A 15879-nucleotide genomic window follows, 5' to 3' on the forward strand; every position below is an offset into this window, starting at 1 on the left:
CGTACTGGGAGCCAATGTAGGTCTTTCAAGACCGGTGTTATGTGGTCTCGGCGGCTGCCCCCAGTCACCAGTCTAGCTGCCGCATTCTGGATTAGTTGTAGTTTCCGAGTCACCTTCAAAGGTAGCCCCATGTAGAGCGCATTGCAGTAGTCCAAGCGGGAGATAACCAGAGCATGCTGTAAATCTAGCATATGGGCTATGAGCCTCATGATAGTGCTTCATAGTCTCTTGAGTCGATTTTAAGCAGCAGGTTGCTACCCTTCCCTCATACACACATAGAAAACCTGAAAGTGGGCAAGCTACTCTCATTTTGCACCTCTCCTAAACTGGACGCCACAGTGACACAGCCATAGAAATGCAGTTGTGTGCACTGTATCAACACAAATAGGGCTTTTCCCCTTTGTAACTGGGGAGAAAGAGGGGGGAACGATTTAGAAAAGCAGCAGGAAACCAAAGACAGAACATTTTATGAATAATTATATACCCACAGGCATTCGAGGCTACCAATGGAACAGTATTGTACAGAACAAACAGGACAATATTTTCAAGGAAGCCAGAATCATCTCAGTGCTGAAATCGTCCAGTGCAGGAAAAACGCTTTCAAAAGTGGTTGAAGACGTCCCTTAAATCTAAGCACTCACTGAATGGCCACTTCTCAGATTTTATTGTGTTGCGGGATGGTCACTGAGAGGTAGATGTGCTTTATTGCCTAATGTACACTTATAAGGTTGCTTCCAACTAAGGCTCCATACACCCTTCACCTCTAAAGGATATTTGAAGCACATTCCTTCCCTCAAAGCATTATAAGCACTGTTAATTAGAGTACAAAAATTATCAGGTGAAACTGAGCATGATACACCTAGGTGGACCAATGACCTGACTCGGAACAAGGCAGCTTTCTAATGCTCCTGTCCTAACGATTCTTCCCCAGGAATGGGGAATCTGTGGCACTCTAGATTGTGTTGGAATCCAGCCAGTGGCATAGCGTGGTTTGCCAGCACCCGGGTCCATGCAAAGGTATGTGGTGTTTGGGAGGGAGGGAAAAAGGACGAAGTACGCACACACATTCAACTGTCTAATGGCATTTGTGCCACCCAGCAGATTGTAGCCGTAGAGTCATTCCCTTGTCTGGAGAAGGCACCTCCCGGTTCACGTGGATCAGTTTTCAACTGCGCCCTGTGTTGGAAGTGTGCAGCAGTATTGAGGCAGTGGTAGGCGTTGAAATTTCATGCCCCTAACCGTTTTGCGTCCGGGGCAACTACCCCTGTGCCCCCAATTCTAAGCCACTGAGTCAAACTCCCATCAGCCCCAGCCAGCATGGTCAAAGTTCAGGAATTATGTGAGTCATAACTGAGCAATATTTGCGGGACCACAGTTTCCCCATCCCTGATCTGGTCCTTCTCCTAGAAAACTCAGATGAATTAATGAATCCTCTAGGGTTGTGGGGGAGATGAGGTAGGATGAATCTATAACTCACTTGTCTTCATTATTCGTTACACAGGTACATCCAGGATTTCCCAAACTTGCCCATTTCCTGTTTGTTCGAGACATTTATGTACTGCCTCTCAGTAAAAACTCTGGGATGGCCTACAACAAACGGATAAAAATAAATAAATATAAAGAAAGAACAATAAATATAAAAACAAACAGCAATTGAGAATGGGTCGTAAAATTCAGCAGAATGGGTTTTATTTATTTCCTTCCATTTATGAATCCAGTCCTATGGAACATTTCAAAGTGCCAGGACAATAAAAGCATCAGCAATATTAAAAAAAAACACCATTTCATATATATAAAAACCAATTGAAACAATTTCGTGTACCAGAACAATTTCATATTCAATACAGATGCAGAATGGGATAAAAAATATCAACTTAAAAGGCTGGTTGAAAAAGGAAGGTCTTCAATAGGCGACAAAAAGGCAACAGAGATGGTTGATATGTCACAGGAGGGAGTTCCAAAGGGGAGGCCCTGCTACACTAAATGCAGATTCTCACATTGTATGGAACAGACCTTCTGAAGGCAATGGTATCTACAGGAGAGATACCATCCCTGCAGAGCATAGTAATTTATTGGGCATATAAGAGGCAACACAATCTTTTAGGTATCCTATGTTGGGAAATTGTGTATGTACAACTACTCACACAGAGTCGATTAAGGTTTGGCAGCCAGCCAGCCAGAAGGCAATCTGAAGGAGTAAGTCTGTCTGGTGATAACAGAGACCTGGAGACTGCTCCCTGATTGGCCAAGCTGCCTCAAGGGAGTGATAATTAATGGCCTACTAACTGTTAGTTCAGGAGTTCAGTGTTCGTGTTCAGAGTTCTGTGTCAGTGTAGGAGTTGTGAGTCGTGTCAGAGAGAGCTAGCAAAAGATCCATGTTCTGTTCCTGTAAATAGTCCACTGTATATAATAAACACCTAACTACAAGTTCCTAGTTCCTGCTTCGTCTATCCTGTCTGCAGCCAAGTCGCCAATTGCTTCCGTGGATTCTGCGTGTACTCTGCTAGGTCTGGCTAAGGTCCTGCAACTAGTCAGAAAGTTGTGAAACACCAAATAGGTTTTGCCTATATCCTACACCCAAGCTATATAGGACTTTGCATGCCAACACCAGCACCTTGAGCTTAACCTCCCAGCAGATTGGTAGCCAGTGAAATTCTTGCAGCAGCAGAATATGATGATGGTCTGCCCCGTTAGGGGTGGCGTGTCTTGTTTTGCTGCCTAAGGTGAAACAGAACTGCCCACAACTGCCCTAGTCCCCTCCTCTCCAGGGTTTCCCCCAAGCAATCTGAGACGGCTTTGTGCCTGTCTTGGCTCCGTCCACTTCATCTCTCTCCTGGTTCTGGGAGACCAGGCAGGAGCTGGTTGCAGCTGGAAGAGGAGATGTCCATGTGTCTTCATCAGCCTGACTCTTCTCTGCCTCTGTGCTGGTCCTATGGGTTACCCGAGAGGCGAGGTCCAAGTCCGGTCCGTGGTCAAAGGTGCAACGTGGAGGCAGTCTGTAGTAGCTGAAGCTGGGTTCAGGGCAGGGAGTTGGACTCAGAGGCTGAACCTGAGGAATCCCAGCCTGCACAGGATTCCCAGCCTCCAGAACCAGCTGAGCCGGGGCGGGGACATGAGCCTGAAGGGTCCTCACCTGTGCTGGATCCTCAGGTGCAGGCACCAGCTGAGTCTGCTCTGGCTCCTGAGGTGATGGAGGACCCATTGCCTGCAGGTGCTCCACTCTCAGCCCCGTCAGAGGAAGCTGAGGTTGCCTCTGGGTCCAGTAACCCTCCAGCCTCTCCTGAGCTGCAGAGGCTCAGGGCAGAGAGGCGGAGGGAACTAAGTTCCCGCAGGAGGAGTGCTCGCCTCCAGGCCAGGAGAGGCGAGTCACCAGAGGATCAGGGCCGCCCTGTGCCTCGGGGCAGACAAAAGCCGGCCAGCCCCAGTCCCAAGTTGCGGGAGCAACTTTGTAGGTTGCCAGTTCCTGCCTGAACCCTGCCCTGCTTTTCTGCCTGAGCTCCTGACCTCACTGGACTCCCTGCCCTGCACCCAGCTTCAGCTTTTACGGACTGCCGCCATATTGCTCCTTCGGCCTCGGACTGGACTCGGACCTTGCCTCTCGGTTGATCCACAGGACCAGCACAAGCTGGGTGCAGGGCAGGGAGATGAGTGAAGTCAGGAACTGGCTTGCAAGCAGGGAGCCAGGGCGGCTCAGGAGCTCAGGCAGGAACTAGCAACCAACAATGTTGCTCCTTTCCAACAGAGCAGCCAGCCAGCCAGCTTTCCCCCCAGTTGCCAATAGCGCAGTTCTTCCGCTACTTCTATCTAACTTTAGGGTTTCTCCTCCCTCGCGAAAACCCCAAAATAAGGCAAACTCGTAAAAGAGCTGAAAAGCCCAGCCTTTCCCTTCCCACTCCCTGTTTACTCAGCTCCATCAGATGTAGAGCTCATGATCTTGTTAAGCAGATTGATATTTACAGCCCACAGAAAGCTCATTTGAAAAATCACAGCGATCGAGTCGTGAGCTTACATGGGGAAATGTATTGGGGAAGCTGGGGCATGATTGATTATGCAAGCAGTATTCCGAGTGGAAAAGGGTTATCTTGGTAACATCATCTCGCTTGCTAATGTTCCCTGGCTCACAGACCCTGGGAGCCCACTGGGGAAGTGTTCCAGCTAAAACTGGGTCACGACTGTCATTTATGAGGACCACCAAGTACAGACCTATTGCAGCTCCCTCTCTTGCCCGGTGCATGTAAGCTTAAATATTTCAGATTCATTTTCTTCTTGGCAATGTGGTGCCTTTATGCTTTCACAGTGCTGTGCACTGAGTTCGTAAGGGCCGGGGTGTACTCAACACACATTTGAATATTCCCTTTTAGATAGAACAGGCATGTTTCTAGGCACCAGCACGCAATAGACATGGGTCCACATTGGTTTCCTATGAATATTCAGATTTTTATTCTGTTCCTGCCATTTTTGAAAGACTGTACTAAAAGCAAGCAAAACAAAGGAGGTCAGGGGGCATTAAAAATATTATTCACCTGGGATTATGGGCACCCGGTTGTCTTTTAGAGAACGATTCTCCACAACATGGAAGGTGAAGTTTTCAATAACTTGACTTTTTGCTCCTTTCACCTGATTATCTCTCTCTCTCTTTTTTTTTTTTGCAGCAGAGGACATTAAAGTTTTAATATAAATATAATTAAGTGAAATATAATCCAAGATAATGCAATAAGGTCATGAATGCTATTTCAATGTAATAAAACTAATTTCAATTTCCCACCACTTTAGGAAACCTATCTGCCATACATAATTCGCAGCAAACTGAAGCTTCTCCTTCATGGTGCTAATGACCAGTCTTTACTGACATTCATTGATGAAGCTATGAAGACTGAACAGAAGAAAGCTCTAATAGAAATGTATTACAGCCAAGAGTTGAGTCTTCTCTACATTCTACAGGATGATTTTGACAGAGCCAAATATTATGTCAATAACGCTATGCAGGTTTACAGAAATACACTTGGATCAGAACAAAGTGATAAAAAAACCTGTAGTAGTAGCCACTATCAAGAAAAGGTGACATCCAATATCATTATAGCTATTCTGTACATTTTTGTAGGTGCAAAATGAAAGATACATACCTCCGAGTTGGGATTAATTTCCCTCCAGATTTACAAGTCTACTACAACAATGTGAAAGCACTGCATGAAGTTGAAAAAACTTACCTGGCTTGCCTATAAAGTTGACAAAGTCCTGTATTTCTGTTAAAGCCTGAACGGACTGCAGCTTGGTCAGTCGACTCTGGTGCAACAGTGAATCGATATTGGAAAAGTTCTGTGGAGTAGACAACATTTCCATTTGAATTCCTGTACAATTAGTGTATTTTCCTTTATGTTATGCTTTTCCTTACACATTCTGCAGTTAGCAAGCCCTGATCATCTCAGGGAATCAAGACTTTAAACCTGAACCCATTTTATCCCCTTTTAACACCCAAGGAGGCAGTGGAGAGTGACATAATCCTGCAGTAGCAATGAACTTTTATCAGTTATCTACTGACTTTTCACACCAGATGTATGTGATCCTTACCTGCATGAAAACCTGATTATCTCTTTTGTTCTCCAAAGCATTACTCCAAAGCCTATTTATGAAAAACACATTGGGGATCTGAAAAAATGGAGAAAGTTGCGTGGCGAGTTCCCCCCTCCCCCCTCAGAAATAAAGACACGAGACACAAGAATTCGAGTTAATGGGTCAAATTAGGCCACAACTTTATTGATTACAGGAATTGAGCAATATTGGCTTAGGTATTGGTCCTAACAATTAACCGGCTTTAGCCCACTGGATGGAAGACCAGTGAGGGTTAACCACCAGTAGGGGGAGTCCTGCTGAGGCACGTCAACTAGGAGCTCCCCCCGCTCGGGGGTGTGCCGTGGGCCACACCTCCATAGGCCTAAGACAAGGCCACGCCCCCCAGAATCCTTTACCGGATTACCCTTTATTTTGGGGGAAGGTGATGGTGCTTCCTTCCCCCCCTTCATCTGCATAACAAAAGATCCATACCCCTACCAATGCCTAACTGCCAATACCGGGGAGTTGTGACGGATTGCTACAAGGCGAAAACCAAGTGGCTGGTGCCAATCTGCCAAATGGAAAAATTCCTACCAGGCCCCTTGACGGCGACCGACCAAAGTCCATATCATCGTCATAGAGCCTATCCTAACGGGTGGGAGGGAAGGGAAAAACCTGGCTAGCTGCTGCGCGGGAAAGAGGGAGACCCTCGGCAGCGCCAGACCTAAATGTGCGAGGCCACGCCCCCAGGGCCAGCCGATTGGGTGGCCCAGGGATGACGCATCCGAGGATTCCCTAGCATCATGGGGGCTGGAGCGTGGGGGGGGGGGCGTGAAGCCCGCAACCCCACCTCCTCACTAGCTCTGAAGTGGCTTTGCTCTGCCAACATCACTATAAATCCCTTCCCTAAAAACACACATGAGCACAGGGGGAAAGTCCCTGTTCACATCTTAAAACGCAGGGAGACTAAGGTCTGATCCTTGTGCAGAAATGCAGGGAACCTCAAGTAATTCAAGCATATATTCTAAACAAAGTAGTTACTTGGTCCATTTTGCAAACAAATCTCTTGATCTCAAAGCAAGCTCCAGGATGCGCTTCAAACATCTTGTGGAAAATTCTTCTGTTTCATGCACTTCCCCTCAAACTAGCTACCATTTGATTAGAAAACCGAAGCCACGATTAAGCTGAGGTGTGAACAACAGGATAGCAAAAATAGATTCTATGCGCCCTAATGGTTGCTAATTATTGATGAATTGGAAGAACAGAGATACAATTCCCCTTAATAAATGGCTTGACAACATCGGCAACATATGAATAGACAGCTTACAGACACAGACTTCCTTTGGATAAATACAATGAAATTTAGAATGAGTGTGTGCAGAATATATTAGGTTAGTGACAATTATATGTGCATTAGAATAATAAGAATATACACATCTGTTTATAAATGTATGAGAATGTAACAGTATATTTTTCTTTTTTCATTCTCATTTACTTTTTTCATTCTGTATTTTTGTAAATGAAATATTAATAATAAAAATGAAAACCTGAGATGTGTCCATTTCAAGCAGCCATTGTACATGCAGATGGCAGCACCAGTGAATTCAAGTTCGGAGCAGGGAAACAAACCAGGTACAATGGTACCTCGGGTTAAGAACTTAATTCGTTCTGGAGGTCTGTTCTTAACCTGAAACTGTTCTTAACCTGAAGCACCACTTTAGCTAATGGGGCCTCCTGCTGCTGCCAGAGCACGATTTCTGTTCTCATCCTGAAGCAAAGTTCTTAACCAGAGGTACTATTTCTGGGTTAGCGGAGTCTGTAACCTGAAGTGTATGTAACCTGAGGTACCACTGTAATGGGAATTAGGTAAAGAGAACCCTACCCTCTCTCTGGTGTAAAGGTAAAGGGACCCCTGACCATTAGGTCCAGTCGTGGCCGACTCTGGGGTTGCGGCGCTCATCTCGCTTTACTGGCCGATGGAGCTGGCATACAGCTTCTGGGTCATGTGGCCAGCATGACTAAGCCGCTTCTGGCGAACCAGAGCAGCGCACGGAAACGCCGTTTACCTTACAGCACCATAAAAAAACCCTATTCGAAATGCCCCTGGTCCTCAGAATTTACTCCAATCCACACGCCTCACTAGCCCTGTTATTGCCAGACTGGAAAGTGTCCTTGAACACTGATAATGCTTCTTGCCTGCTTGGAGGATAGAGAGGACTGTGTGTAGAAGCTAACCTACCGCACAGAGGTAAAATGGACACTTATTGCGTATCATGTGCCCTCTGGAAGGCAGCCCAGAAGGGGAACACAGCCCTCAGCCTCAAAAAGATTCTACATCCTGTCCAACTGGCCGGTCACAATCTACTGGTCGATCGCAAGATGTCCCTGGTTGATCCAGGGACTAATGGGTAGATCACTGGCAGTTTTTTTAGAGTGGGAGTAGATCGCAGTCTCTTGGAAGTTGGACGTGCCTGCTGTATTAGAACCATGCATGACACATTTCTTGGAAAGAATCCAAAATATTGATGCACTCATTTTTATTTTTTTGGGCTGGTTCCATAATTGTTAAATTTAGCAACAGTGTTTGTAATGAGTCAATGTGAGTCAATTTCAGTGCAAACATTCACCTTAATCTAGTCTTTTGCTCGTGTGTAAAGATGAAGAGGTACATGTTTGACAGAATTTGTCAAACTAAAATGTACCTAACTTTAAAAATAAAAATCACACACACAAACATTTTGGAGGCAAGCTTCAGATCTTGTTTGCTAGTCCAGCAGTCCTTGCAGTGCAGGGAGCTAGAAACCCTGTACAGTGGTACCTCGGTTTTCAAACGTCTCCGTTGATGAACATTTCGGTTTTCAAACACCGTGAACCCAGAAGTAAATGCTTCAGTTTTCAAACACGCCTTGGAAGATGAACACACCATGCGGTTTCCATATCAAGTTTTCTGTATTGAGGCTTCCATATCGAGTTTTTGGTTTTCGAATGTTTCGGAACTCGAAAGGTCTTCCGGAAAGGATTACGTTCGAAAGCCGAGGTACGAAGACTTATAGGGTCTCTCCTTTAGACAGCCATGTGTATGACTTCATTGGTGAAGCATGTCAGAATTCCCTACTCTCCTCTCCACACCCATGTGCACCTCACACTCTCCCCAGATCTGCTGGGTGGGGTATAAATAATAAAATTGTTGCAGCTACTGTGGTTGTTATTGAATACGACATCCCTATTTTCATCGGGAAAATGTTGAAGGGTATGCAAACTACTTTGGGAAATATATAGTAGAGGGATCTGGCTTGTATGATGTCTGCTGTGCAGTCGTACATTGGATCCTGAATGCCTTGTGAATCAAATGTTTTGGCTCCCGAACGCCGCAAAACTGGATGTGAGTGTTCCAGTTTGCGAACGTTCTTTGGAAGCCGAATGTCCGACGCTGTTTCCGATTGGCTGCAGGAAGCTCCAGCCAATTGGAAGCCGCGGCTTGGTTGTCGAATGTTTTCGAAAGTCAAACGGACTTCCGGAATGGATTGCGTTTGACAACCATGGTACGACCGTACTGCTTTTTTTTTGCTGGAACTGCTTTAGTAAAAGGCGGTTAAAAAAAGTGCTGTTGTTGTTTAGTCGTGTCCGACTCTTCGTGACCCCCTGGACCAGAGCACGCCAGGCACTCCTGTCTTCCACTGCCTCCCGCAGTTTGATCAAACTCATGCTGGTAGCTTCGAGAACCCTGTCCAACCATCTTGTCCTCTGTCGTCCCCTTCTCCTTGTGCCCTCCATCTTTCCCAACATCAGGGTCTTTTCCAGGGAGTCTTCTCTTCTCATGAGGTGGCCCAAGTATTGGAGCCTCAGCTTCAGGATCTGTCCTTCCAGTGAGAACTCAGGGCTGATTTCCTTCAGAATGGAGAGGTTTGATCTTCTTGCAGTCCATGGGACTCTCAAGAGTTTCCTCCAGCACCAGAATTCAAAAGCATCAATTCTTCTGCGATCAGCCTTCTTTATAGTCCAACTCTCACTTGTATGGTCCAGCTCTCACTTATATGCCTTTTGTCTCAAACCCCATGGTTAAAGACAACAGGCATATAAGTTAAAAAAAACCACAACAAGTAAAAACTTCTGACTGTATTGCTTTTTTTTTTGCTGGAACTGCTTTAGTGAAAGGTGGTTAAAAACAAACAAACAAGTAAAAACTTCTGACTGTATAAATGGAAAGGGTGAAAGAGGAAAGTGTTGAATAAGAATCAGGGCCACTTTCCCAAAGAAGATGTTGCTGACATCTCCCAAATAGGCTGGTGCTACAACATGGCTTTGTGGGGTATGTGCTTTTTTGCAGAGGAATTGCATGTGGCACTGGGCTCATGCATACCGACTGCTTCAAATACGGCTTCTGCTTTCCCCAGCACTAGCAAGGAGGCAGTTAACCATGGAGCTCGCACCATCTCCTCCTTTATTCCAATAACCCTGCAACCTGCATTTCTGGTCCCCGGGGCACCCTCTGGGGATAGCATTCCTCAGTTCAGTCGCTCTCTGTTGCTGCTGGGAATTTGCCTGTTTTGAGCCTTACATTTCTAACTCGCTGCACAAGCTGTCTGCAGTAATTTAATGTTGTAATGTGGCTTTAAGGCTTTCTGAGGGGTCTCCACCAACGGTGTGTGTGTGTGTGTGTGTGTGTGTGTGTGTGTGTGTGTGTGTGAAAACCCACCACTCCAAAGCCTGGGGCCTGATCCCAACTTTACTTCAGCCTGAGAAAGGGACAAATTAGATGTGACGGCAGGAGGCCTGTGCATTGGAACTGGGTTATGAGATGCCAATTCCCTCAAAAGAAGGGGGGGGGGGTTAGAGTAAAGCTTGGGATTGGGATGGGCACAACCCTTTATGGTCCAGCTCTCACTTCCATACATCACTACTGGGAAAACCTTAGCTTTAACTATACGGACCTTTGTCGGCAAGGTGATGTTTCGTGACTACTGTCACCATCTGCAGTGATCATGGAGCCCAATAAAGTAAAATCTCTCACTGCCTCCATCTCTTTTCTTTCTATTTGCCAGGAGGTGATGGGCCCAGTGGCCTTGATCTTCATTTTTTTGATGTTGAGCTTCAGACCATATTTTGCACTCTCCTCTTTCACCCTCATCTTTTTACATTGCCCAGGTTTAATTCTGATAAGAGGAAGTAGCTTCTTTGTAGACATCTTTCCAACTTCATATATGACTGAGGTGTCGCCTAACTCTTAACTCGGAGCCTACTGTTGTGAGTATACTACCTCCAGATTATAAACAGAGTGAACCAAAAATATTACTTTATCTTTTTTTTTTTTAGCTGTGATAAAGATGTGTTAACCAGTTTGGGATGCTTAGCCAATTGCCACCAACCCTGTGTGTCTCTGCGTCACCGGCTGGCTTGCCCCTGCCCCTGAAATTTCTTCAGCAACAGCTCTTTCCCTGCTCTATAAACTTCACCTATTTGCTACTATAAGTATTCAAGCAGATTCTTTTCCTAGAAGATTCAAGATGGGGGGTCAGCAACTGCTGACACCTGGGGCTCAGCTATACAGCTGCAAGTATAAGGTTTTAAGTTTGTTTTAAGTGCATTATACAAATTTGACACTAGATGGCGATGGTGAGCTTATGGCAAATTCAATATATTTTTCAAAACGTTTTTTTAAAAAGCATTTTCATAGCGGTTTTTTTAACGTGTGTCTAGATTTCACCCTGGAGTCAGGTAAGCATTCAGGAATGATATAGGCCAAGGCACTAGATTTGGCAGCAGCTGGGCTGCAGGGGTTGCCCGAAGGAGGCATACAAGGTGTTGCAGGAACCCCCCCCCCAATCATTCAGTTTGTACAAACACAACACACACTCACATACGACATACACAACGTTTCTGTTATAAATTCATAGTAAATCAACCGTACATCGGATTTACACCGGTCCACTTTTATTTTGCTCCATGAAAGAAGGACTATCAAAGGGGGATGGTTTGATACAGGATGGCCATAATCCCTTAAGTGTACCAACATGTACTCAGGAGCCCTACCCAGTTGGCATAACAACCTTGATGGTCCCAGATAAAAGACCATCAAGGTCACAAAGGACTTGCATATTCAACACGGACTGCAACAAAGGACAATGATCAGATTTTCCCTCTGGGGGCAGGAAACTGCCAACTCCCCTTTGTCCTCTGGAAATGACTCATGGGGAGGGGGGAAGGAGGAACCAGCCAGGTGACAAGATAGGTTACCTCCACAACTCCCTCAACCCCTCCTTTTTGTGATGTGTCAGTGATGTCAGATTCTGCTCTGGTCAGACCCCACCTGGAGTACTGTGTCCAGTTCTGGGCACCACAGTTCAAGAAGGACACTGACAAACTGGAACATGTCCAGAGGAGGGCAACCAAAATGGTCAAAGGCCTGGAAATGATGCCTTATGAGGAACGGCTAAGGGAGCTGGGCATGTTTAGCCTGGAGAAGAGGAGGTTAAGGGGTGATATGATAGCCGTGTTCAAATATATAAAAGGATGTCATATAGAGGAGGGAGAAAGGTTGTTTTCTGCTGCTCCAGAGAAGCGGACACGGAGCAATGGATCCAAACTACAAGAAAGAAGATTCCACCTAAACATTAGGAAGAACTTCCTGACAGTAAGAGCTGTTCGACAGTGGAATTTGCTGCCAAGGAGTGTGGTGGAGTCTCCTTCTTTGGAGGTCTTTAAGCAGAGGCTTGACAACCATATGTCAGGAGTGCTCTGATGGTGTTTCCTGCTTGGCAGGGGGTTGCACTTGATGGCCCTTGTGGTCTCTTCCAACTCTATGATTCTATGATTCTATGTAGTCATGACATAGTTGTGATGTAGTTCTAGGGGTGTAGCTTGGGGAATTAGTAACTAATAAAAGTTGGGGTCTTCTTTTGTTCTGGGCTTCCATCTTGTTTCACCTGGTGGCAGGTGGGAGTCCTGTCACCACAGTCTTCAATAAAGACCAAGCCTACTGGCTGCTGTTTTGCTCTGGTATTCCTGGCTGGTGTCCTTGTTTTTTTGTCCAAGGGAGCCCTCGGATTTCTCCGTTAACAAAGGTGCCATCAAACCATCTTAGAAACTCCACTAGGGATTTGTGTTGGGTTTACTCCTTAGCTGGTGAAGGAACAACTGAACTGAGTTCGGCAGGGCTTCACGGGTTGCATGGATAGATCGAGGGCCACGTGTGGCCCCTGGGCTGCCCACATGCAATGTCAAACCTGAAGCACACCGGCCATTTTACCACAGTGTTTACCTGGAAATGAGTCACATTGACTGATGTGGGACTTACGCTCTGGCATTTACCTTTAGGATTGCAACTATCAAAAATACAAGCAAGCAGCCAACAGGTCATGCCACACTAATTTCATGCCCATTAGTATTTTACTGGAACGCTGAAATCCCATTCATGAAATACAGCCCTTCGTGGGATCATAAAAATTCATATTCCAAGTAAGAGTAAGTAAATCAGCTCACTGACAAGCCATACTAGGACAAGAGGACAGCACAACGGAGCCCATTATGTTAAATCCATTTAGCAGCTGTGAGGGTAGTGCCATCAGGCAAAGGGTTATGGGAACTGGGGGGGGGGGAGAGATGCATAAACCAAAGTTAGAAGGGAATATACAACAGATGAGCTTGGAGAGAGGAAACCTTAATTCATCTAGGGGTAGCTGACAAGAACAGATGGGGGTCTGACGGGAACTCTACATTCAACAAGAGGGATGTGCTTTTCCCTCTTAAAAACGTATCAATTCTAGCTAGCTGACAATTCGGGGAAATATGGCGAGAGGGGCGGCTTCAGTGTGGGCAGACTTGGCTCTGCCTCTGAGCTGCAAGTCACTCTGAAGAAATGAAAGAACATTCGAAGAGCAGTAAATAGGATACTCCACTTCCAGAGCTCTGCTCCATGCTTGTCAATCATTTCCAAGTTCTTTTATTTTCTCCAGCCTCTGAAAAACTGAATGACCCACAGTTCCTAAATTCGCTTGAGGGAAGTGTGGTCTGATCCCAGGAATTTAGGAACAGCTAGCTTACAGAATGGGATGCGGGTGGCGCTGTGGGTTAAATCACAGAGTTTAGGATTTGCCGATCAGAAGGTCAGTGGTTCGAATCCCCGGGACAGGGTGAGCTCCCGTTGCTCAGTCCCAGCTCCTGCCAACCTAGCAGTTCGAAAGCACACCAGTGCAAGTAGATAAATAGGTACCACTTGAGCGGGAAGGTAAACAGCGTTTCCGTGCACTGTTCTGGTTCGCCAGAAGCAGCTTATTCATGCTGGCCACATGACCCGGAAGCTGTATTCCGGCTCCCTCGGCCAATAAAGCAAGATGAGCACCGCACCCCAGAGTCGGTCACGACTGGACCTAATGGTCAGGGGTCCCTTTACTCCTTTACCTTTACTGCATATTTAGCAGAAAGCCTCTAAGCAGTTTACAAAGAACCATCTGAAAAATATATACGCCATATTCAGATGAGCAATGGCCACCTGGGGAAGAGGATCCCATTCAGGTTTGAGATGGTGTGTGAGTTTTAACTCTTAGCAATCCAAAATGTTATTTTCTTACTAAAGGGTTGTAATGTTAAGAAGACGCAGCACATAACTAGGATCAATATGGGAGTGGCAGAACCTATTGAATGAAAATCTGCTGATCCTATCAGGGGAAAGTGGAAAAAGGTAAAGGACCCCTGGATGGTTAAGCCCAGTCAAAGGCGACTCTGGGGTTGCAGCGCTCATTTCGCTTTCAGGCCAAGGGAGCCAGCATTTGTCCACAGACAGCTTTCTGGGTCATGTGGCCAGCAGGACTAAACTGCTGTTGGAGCAACGGAACACCGTGATGGAAGGCAGAGTGCACGGAAACACTGTTTCCCTTCCCGCCACAGCAGTACCTATTTATCTACTTGCACTGTTGTGCTTTTGAACTGCTAGGTTGGCAGGAGCTGGGACAGAGCAATGGGAGGTCACCCCATTGCGGGGATTCGAACCACCAACCTTCTGATCGGCAAGCCCAAGAGGCTCAGTGGTTTAGACCACAGAGCCACCCGCATCCCTATCAGGGGGAAGTGGAAAAATGGTGACCCTGATCTGGATGGTTGATGCATACAAAAAATCTACCGTATTTTTCACTCCATAAGACGCACCTAGTTTTAGAGGGGGAGAAAAAGAAGGGAAAAAATTCTCTCCCTCTCTGCGCAGCGCCCCTTCGGCGAAGCGGCAGGAGAAGCGGAGCCCCTTCCATTTCTCCTCCCGCTTTGCTGAAGGGGTGCTGCGCAGAGAGGGAAAGCTGCACAGTGCCTCTCCAGCGAAGCGAAGCCAGGAGAGCAAGAGGGGTCAGTGCACACTGACTCCTCTTGCTCTTATGGAGCGAATGCAGGTTCCATGGCTTCAGCAAAAGCAACGTGAAGCCTCCGGAGCGCAGCAGGAGCGCTCCCGCTGCGCTCTGGAGGCTTCGCGTTGCTTTCACTTGAAGCCATGGAACCTGCATTCGCTCCATAAGACGCACACACATTTCCCCTTACTTTTTAGGAGGGGAAAAGTGCGTCTTATAGAGCAAAAAATATGGTATTCCTTGGTCTGGATCTCAGGATCCCACACCCTTATTGGCTTCCAGATGTAGGTAAATGTAGACACCCATGATTTCATGGCTCAGTTTGCCACAAGCCCTAGGGAAGAAAGCAAATCTAGAACCACATGTGCTGCTACTAATTTTTTGTAGAAAAGGAAATGAATGGAGCACCCCCAAATATTTTTTGTGCGTGGGGTGGACTAGGGTGGGGAAAGCAGAAAACTGTAGTATTGGATAGGTGGTAATCTTCCTAATCTCTAACATTACATTCTTGTTCCTATGTTCTTTTCCTAGCGCTCACTTTTCTTCACGTGGAACACTTAGAAATAAAAAGTACATTCTGAACACTGATGTACTGTATTGCCAGGAGGGAAATTGCATGGCCATTTATGCAGCTGCATAACTGCATTTCATCCAGGGTCCTGTGGCTGTAAAACGTGCTGCGCTCTTTGTCCCCCTTTCCCTTTCCCCCCCTGCAAGCCTGGGTAGTTCTCGCTGTCTTGCACGCCTTTGCAAAACGGTGGCTGCGCTTTCCTCCCCTCTTGTTGCCTCCCGATTTTTACTACTTCGTTGACTCTGAAGCCCCCCAAGGCACATCATCCACAGCTAACTCACACTCTCCGGCTGGCTTGAAGAATGGAGTGGTTTAGACATGCGTTTCAAGAGGAAGGGTAAACTGGCTTTGCAGAAAGTAGCAGAGGAACACGCTAGATCAGCCCCTTAAGCATAAATTTGGCAACATTTGAGATTAATTGAAATATGG

The sequence above is a fragment of the Podarcis erhardii genome, assembly GCF_964252035.2.
Source record: "Podarcis erhardii genome assembly, chromosome: 3".
In the NCBI taxonomy this organism is placed as follows: Eukaryota; Metazoa; Chordata; class Lepidosauria; order Squamata; family Lacertidae; genus Podarcis; species Podarcis erhardii.